The 7,491-nt window shown below is 38.3% G+C and overlaps 1 long non-coding RNA gene across 1 annotated transcript; it reads right to left on the bottom strand.

Annotated features, from left to right (window-relative positions):
* Positions 1-2,547: 2,547 nt before the first annotated feature.
* LOC148654158 (uncharacterized) lies at positions 2,548-7,123 on the bottom strand. The gene is made up of 2 exons (XR_015924976.1): positions 6,767-7,123; positions 2,548-2,857 (listed from the first exon to the last, which is right to left on the bottom strand). It is a non-coding gene; the product is annotated as an uncharacterized LOC148654158 (long non-coding RNA).
* Between the last annotated feature and the right edge of the window lie 368 nt (positions 7,124-7,491).

The following is a 7,491-nucleotide window of genomic DNA, read 5'->3' as shown; positions in this document are numbered from 1 at the left end:
TAGTTTACTTGTGGTTTATGGCACTGTGGTTACATCTCTGTCTGAAACAGCAGAAAAGGGACTTTTGTGTAAAGTTTTCTGAAACCAATTATTTATTAATCATTTCAACTTTTAGCACAACGTCAGAAGTTCCTTTTCTTTTCCTGTCCTTAATACACCATAGCTGAAAGACCAGTTTATAAAAACAAAGGTGGGAATGACAATAAGGCAGATTTTTCCACAATTATCTTTTCTTGCTTACAGCAATCCAGCTAACATACTGTATCCAAATCAGGAGGGGTTCTGAATCTCAGGAGCAGGAAAAGGGCTGATACCAATCACAAACCCAAGATACAGATTTTGGGAGATTCTGCACCGCAGTCTTGACAAAGATTTTTTAATAATTAATTATAACTGAAACAAGTGGGGGCAAGATTCCTGTGAAGCTCTTATTTAGGGAGCACATTAACAACATGGTAATCATGACAACTTAATTTCTTTAATGTTAAATCAGGTGGTGCTGCACATTGGTGGTGGTGGAGGGGATCCCCATTACCTGTAAAGCGCTTTGAGTGAAGTGTCCAGAAAAGCGCTATATAAGTGTAAGCAATTATTATTATTATTATTATTATTATTATTATTATTAAATCACAAATTGTATAGAAAACCTTCCGCAGCTTATTTAAAAAAGTTAAATGATAACCTCAAGAGAAAACAAAAATGTAAACACTGACGATAAGTAATCCAATGCAGCATCCACTAATGGAAGCGAGAGTCACTGCTGGAATAGTGAAACTGGAGTATTTGGGCTAGCTCTGATGAAAGGCTAGAAATGTACTTTACAGCTTCAGGGAGCTCAGACGACTAAATTGAGTTCTTGCACAGAAAGATGCATCTTGCTCTGAGAGTAGTCATAAACACAGGGTAGTGTAACTGGGGCTGATGCTTCAGCCCGAGGAATGAAAGAACATGAATGCATTATGACTGAGGGAGTAATGGTAGAGCTCGCTGAATTTAAATGGGTCTATAAATACTGCCAAAGAGACTCAAAAAACCAAGACACATCTGCAATACAACAGTTCAGTTGCTAAAAAAAAAAATGCATACAGCCATATCAAAACTAATTAACGTGGCTAAAATGTTTTTTTCAAAGTTCATTCTGGTATTAATGAAAACAATGTGATTATGAATGGATGAATGGAAACATACTTATGTTGCCCACCTGCTCGTTTCATGGAAAAAGTTGTTTCCATAGTAACATCCTTTCCTGAAATAATATCCAGGAAAGGAAAGACAGGATCCACAGGCTTTGTCCATTTGAATGGAACTGTGCTTACAGGCAACCCTGCAGGCAAAACGGCACATCTGACAGATCTGGAAGCTGAGACACATGAAAAACATCAGAAGTGACAGCACATGACGTTTATGGCGCCCCCTGGTGGCAAGGTTTTGGTACGCGTCCAACGTGACCTAAGTACTTGTTCCTAAAACAGAGTTTGGAAGCTACAAGGAAGAGAGTGGTCAAAGTGGTTTCAAAGTTAACCATAAGCACACAATCTTCAAAATCACCATACCTTTTTGCAGTCCTCTTTGATTGTGGCTCTTATACTCAAGCTTTTCCTGGACATAATGAAAAAAAAGATTTTTTTGTACAGTGTCTGTGTCCTAGCAGCTTGCAGGTCATTTTGTAATTACCTGTAAGGTAAACCTTAGTATTTCCCACCTCAATGCAGACTTGCATTGCTGATCTCCATATTCCAGGAAGCAGCCCAGTTTGTATAAACACCTTCACTATCCAAAACTGTATCTGGACTTTATTTTAATAGAAAACACATAAGATGCAACAATTCTAAAACAGACTCACTCTGAAGTCAAAGCTGGGGTCAGGGGCAGGCTTTTAAACTCAATAAAATAAATATTTTGTTACTTTCCATTTGCTTTCTTTAATAAAAGTGAAGGTCTGTGCAATGCATTAATAAACAAGGTCTCCTTTTAATCATGATTCAATTGGTGTAACAGAAACAGTAAAAAGTGTAGTGCATTAATCTGAACAGCATTTCATGCAAATTTCTGTTTCAATGTGGGTGTGTTCAAGCATCAACAGAAGACCTTTCAGCTCTTGGATGTGATAAAACTGCAAACAGTCTCTCTTTCGATGCAACTGCAAAAGGAAAAGTCTTTGGGGGGAAAAAAAAACTTGAGACTTAACCGAAATAAAGTGCAGTAAAAATCACTAATAATAAAAGGAAACAGGAATGGCCCTTTCTCATGTATTGAAGGCATCAGTGTTATATTATCTAAATACAGTTTTGTCAATTGCCTTCATTATACTCAGACATTACAAGATATAATAAATGCCTGACATGAGAGCTGCAGTTTATAATAATATATCATATTACTCTGTTCACACATGAAACTGCTTCACATATTAAAAAAGTTCTAAATAATGATAATAGGTTTCTAAAGAGGTTTAGAACTGCCTGACATTAGTATACAGAAATCATCTTTTGACCTGTCTACATAGTTCTCTGCTAATATCTCTGCTTAGTAGCCTATAATTTAACATAGTTCTTTAGCCTGTGTTAATTAATATACTTTATTGTACCACTTCACACAGTCAAGCTTGATCAAACAAACAATTGAGATTAGTAAACCCTGCAGGGCGGCTTGATGGAAACAGTCCTGGAAGGAGTGTATTCTTTATTGAGTAGGTGATGGCGAGGAGTAAAGCGAAACAAATTGTGCGAGTTGGCTTCAGCAATTAACACGCTTTGCGATATCAAGTGAAAGTCTAATAGCCTGAGCTTTGGAGCAGAAAAACCTGGCCAGGTGGGAACTTCACACGGAGACGGAGTCGAACTGAGCTTCCTGCACAGCCCTGTAAGAGGGGAACAAAGCAGAACGATGTATGAGGTGTGCATTAGATTCACAGAGTAGACTGCATGTGAGATAACACTACAGGAGCACAGAAACTGTTGCTTCTTAATATTGCTCTTTCCTAACCTGCTGTCCAATCCTGTTTAAATACATCATACCCAGACAGGTAGTCTGACTGTATAACTATAAAAAAAAATGGTTGCTCATCCATTCACTGTTCAGTTACTTGGTGCTTTACAGTTATAATTATGTCATTACATTGCTGTTTGCGTCCTCTACTCTAAAGTGCTGTCGCAAAGTCTTAAGCGTTTCAATAGTGCAAGTAATTTTCCATTGCTTCAACTTGCAAACTGTACCACCTTGCCCATTTAGGTTTTTGCTTTCTGTATTATTCGAAGCTGCTGGAGGCAAAGGCTCAGAAAACTCAAGTAGACGCAGAAAAGAAAGAGGAAAGGCATCAAAACAATTAGGAGCCAGGCTTTGATGTTGAAATACCCCATACAGTACATCGCTCCTTGTTCTGTTGTTTCCCATGCACAGGCCCATCGCACTTGCCACAGTCATTAATTTACAGAGAGCTTAATAAACCATAATTTCTCTCTAAGTCACCCAAAAGCACTTAGTGTCAATATAAAACATATTTGTTAGTTTAAAAGGTATCTTAGTGCATGTTACAAGCTTCCTGTCTTTCTGTACCTATGCTTCTGGTGCAACTTAGTGGGAATCTTGGAGAATAAAATACAGTTAAGCTTCACCTAAGCAGAAAATATTTTAACATCAAGTGTATTCTGCAGGAGATTATTTTTCCTTTCTTAAAATAGGATTTTACTTTTTTCAATCCTTTTTATATTATACATTGTATATCCTATGGACATTTAAGAGAAGAAAGGGAGAGAAACACTGAACCTGGTGAGATTCATGAATCTTTTTTCTTTAAAAAAAAAAATGCTTCATATAATAATGTTTAGTCCAGTGTTCGGATATTTAAATCCAATCAATTAACAAATTGATAACATTGTTAATAATCACAATTTGCTAAATGCAAACATTTTTAAATAAGTAAACTGGCCTAAACCATCTCTTTCAGGTTCATCAAAAGTTTTTCCAATATTAAACAAAGATGCAGTTTTATGTACACGTGCACTGCGATTAAAACCAATATTCATGATTCAGAAACTTGTTTACCTTTAAACAGAAGATTGTCAAGAAGAAAAAAAAGGTAGTAGTTTTGGAAAGCCAACCTGAAACCTGGCTGGGGTTTCAACAGAGCAATTCTGCAATGAGTCTCTGAAGCCCACCAGCGATCGGATATGAAAATATTCCTCAAACCAAACATGAATAAAAAAAAAAAAATCAAAACCATAGAAAAAAAAGCTCCTGGAAACGTAACTTCTTCAGTAATTTATCTTCTTTTGGCAAATGTTAAATCAGTTGAAAAAATGGTATTGAAATGCATTTCAGGCCAGTGTAGTATTCGGGTTACAATAACCATTAAATGTTGACACCAGTTAGACATCTAGCTGCATGTTAAATGATAAAATTAAGAGAGTTTATCCAGTAGAATAGGTTTTCTTACAAGTTTTTACCCGACTCATTTTAGGAGTACAATTGCTGAATCGTGCAAAATACAATATAAGTAGTCAAAAAAAAAAAGTTTAAGGTACTGTAGGAATACAAATTACCACTCATCCAAGAGTGCACTTTGGACCCAAAATCCAGCAGTGACTGTAAAAATTCCTGAAGTAGTGTTGGAATGCTAGCTGGAGTTTTGGTTCTATAGAGCAATTCTGCAATGTCTCTGAAGCTCTCCAGTCATTATATTTGAAAATGTTTCTCAAATCAGCAAATACAGTATAAGTCTAAACCAATCAAAATCATTGAAAAACTCTTGGAAATGTCTTTTCTTTAGTAATGTATTTCAAATTTTCAATCAGCTGATAAATGTTGCAAAATGATATTGAAATGAGCGTACATTCCAGGCCAGTGTAGGGTTTGGGTTAAAAAAAACTAATAAATGCTGACTCCAGTTACATATGCAAGTTAAATGACAAAATTCAGAGAGTTTAGTCAGTAGAATAGGTATTCTTCAAAACTTCTCATGTCATTGATTGGTGGAATACAAAAACTGATGGTACAATATACATTAAAAGCAGTCAAAAGACAAGTTTAAGTTAGGACAAGTTACACTCATCCTGAAATATCACTTGGGACCCAAAATCCACAGTGAGTGGAAAAAATTGACTAAGTAGTGTTGGAATACTAATCCTAACTCCAGCTGGGATTCAACTGAGCAGCTCCACAATCCACATCTGAATCTGAATAATGACATGTTCCCAAAACCAATAAGTATGAGTGTGAAACAATAAAAACATTGATAAATGCCCTGGCAAATGTATTAGATTCAATAATGTCTGGTTAGAACTTTTGATCTGACCAACTCCATTTTGGGATACAATTACCGAGCACTGCACAGCACTGCCCATGCACCAAAAAGTCTCAGAAAAAAAATTCAGATAGGAGCAAAACATCACTTGTCCTAGAAGTGGACTTTGGCCCCAAAAGCATGTGGCAATTGAATCCCAAATCTGAATCTGTTGGTTCAAACATTGTAACCAAGCACTGTTGAATCTCATTTGAATGCAAGAGCTTCAATCAGTGGTCTAGGTTGTTTCCCCACTCATTCTTTTTGGTTGGGGGAACATTTCAAAATGCCCAGAGAACTTCATATACTGTATAGATCACAGAAATGCTCAGTTGATAAACCAGGTAGGGTTAGGGTTAGCATTCACAAACTTCTTAGACAATTTTTAAGCTCAGACTTGGACTTTGGGTCCCAAGTCAGGTATAGGACGAATGAGTTTTAGCTCCTATCTAAAATTATTTTTCCAGAAACTCTGGAGACCTGGATGTCGCGGTGCACCAGGCGGCAATCATATCTTACATCTGTGTCGGTCAGATCAAACGTTGAAACCAAGCACTATTGAATCTCATTCAGATGCAAGATCAATCAGTGGTCTTGATTGTTTCCTGCTCATTCCTCTTGGTTTGGGGAACATGTCAAAATCCCATGCCCAGAGAACTTCAACTAGAGTTCGCGGAAATGCTCAGTGGACACCAAGTAGGGTAAGGATCAGCATTTACACACTACTTACAGAATTTTTAATCTCAGGGTTGGATTTGGGGCCCAAGTCAGGTTTAAGACAAGAAGTTTCGTGATCCTAGATTAAATTTATTTTTCCAAAACTCTGGGGGGCCTGGATGTCGCAGTTGTATTCCTAAACAGAGTCAAACGGATCAGACGAGCAACCAAGCATGATTGAAACTCATTCAAACCCAAGTGCTTCTATCCGCGGTCTTGATTGTTTCCCCACTCATTCCTTTTGGTTTGGGGAACATGTCAAAATCCTATGCCCAGAGAACTTCAGATAGAGTTCGTGGAAATGCTCAGTGGACACTCCAGGTAGGGTTAAGGTTACCATTCCCACACTTCTTAGACAATTTTTAAGCTTATTCCTGGATTTTGGGTCCCAAGTCAGGTTTAGAATGAGTCGTTTTGAGCTCCTATCAATTTTTTTTCAGAAACATCTAGAGCCTGGAAGTCACAGTTCAATTCACACTAAAATCCATATCTGAGCTTACATTTATCTACATAGTGTGTTATGTTAACCCCAACACTTCCTGATGTGTCAACTGAGCATTCTCACGATCTATATCTGAACTTCTCCAGGCATAGGATTTTCACATCCCTCAATACAATTACCAAGTGGTGCACCACACCATCCATGTACCTTAATGCGTCTGGAAAAAAAAGTTTCAGATAGGAACAAACTAAACTCATCCAAAAGTGCACTTGGCACCCCAAATCCAGCAGTGATTGTAAAAATTCATGAAGTAGTTTTGGAATGCTAACCTCCACCCTAGCTGGGGTTCTGTCACGTAGCAGTTCCTTCCGGGCCCTATGCGGACAACGCGATCCAGAATAGTGAAGATACACGAGGGAGAAAGTCATGCAGGAAAGGGTCAGGATGCAGGGGGGGCGTGTCCAAGGTGAGCTGGTGTACTGGGAAAGTGAGTCAGGGGAAACAAACAAAGCCGAAGTCCAAACGGGGAATCCAGACGGGAGAGAAGAGTCCAAAGCCAGGAGATCCATCCAGGGTTTAAAACCATGAACCGGGTCGGGACCGGCGGGGCAGGGGATCAGGAACAGAAAGTTAAAACCATAACGGAGCCAAACGCAGAAGGACCCCGGGCTATCTCGATGCGGAAATCAATGAGGAATCAGGAGTGAGGTCCGCGTCTGGCTTTTAAGGGGGAGCGGGAATAGGGAACAGGTGCAGGCAATGGGAGTGAACAAGGAATGGCTGGAGCGCCCTTAAGAGGAGGGGTTAGCGATCGTGACAGGTTCAAAAGAGCAATTCTTCATTGTCTCTGAAGCCCTCCAGTCATTATATTTGAAAATGTTCCCCAAATCAACAAATATTAGTCTAAAACAATCAAAACCATTAAAAAAAAACTATTGGAAATGTCTTTTCTTTAGTAATATGTTTCTTTTGGCAAATGTTTTAAGCATCAGATAATTCTTGCAAAAATGGTATTGAAATGAGCGTGAATTTGAGGCCAGTGAAGGGTTTGTGT

This window comes from Lepisosteus platostomus, chromosome 10 (assembly GCF_059453375.1).
Source record: "Lepisosteus platostomus isolate fLepPlt1 chromosome 10, fLepPlt1.hap1, whole genome shotgun sequence".
Lineage (NCBI taxonomy): Eukaryota > Metazoa > Chordata > Actinopteri > Semionotiformes > Lepisosteidae > Lepisosteus > Lepisosteus platostomus.
The sequence above is the reverse complement of the archived record's forward strand: the minus strand, read 5'-3'. Positions and strand labels throughout refer to the sequence as shown.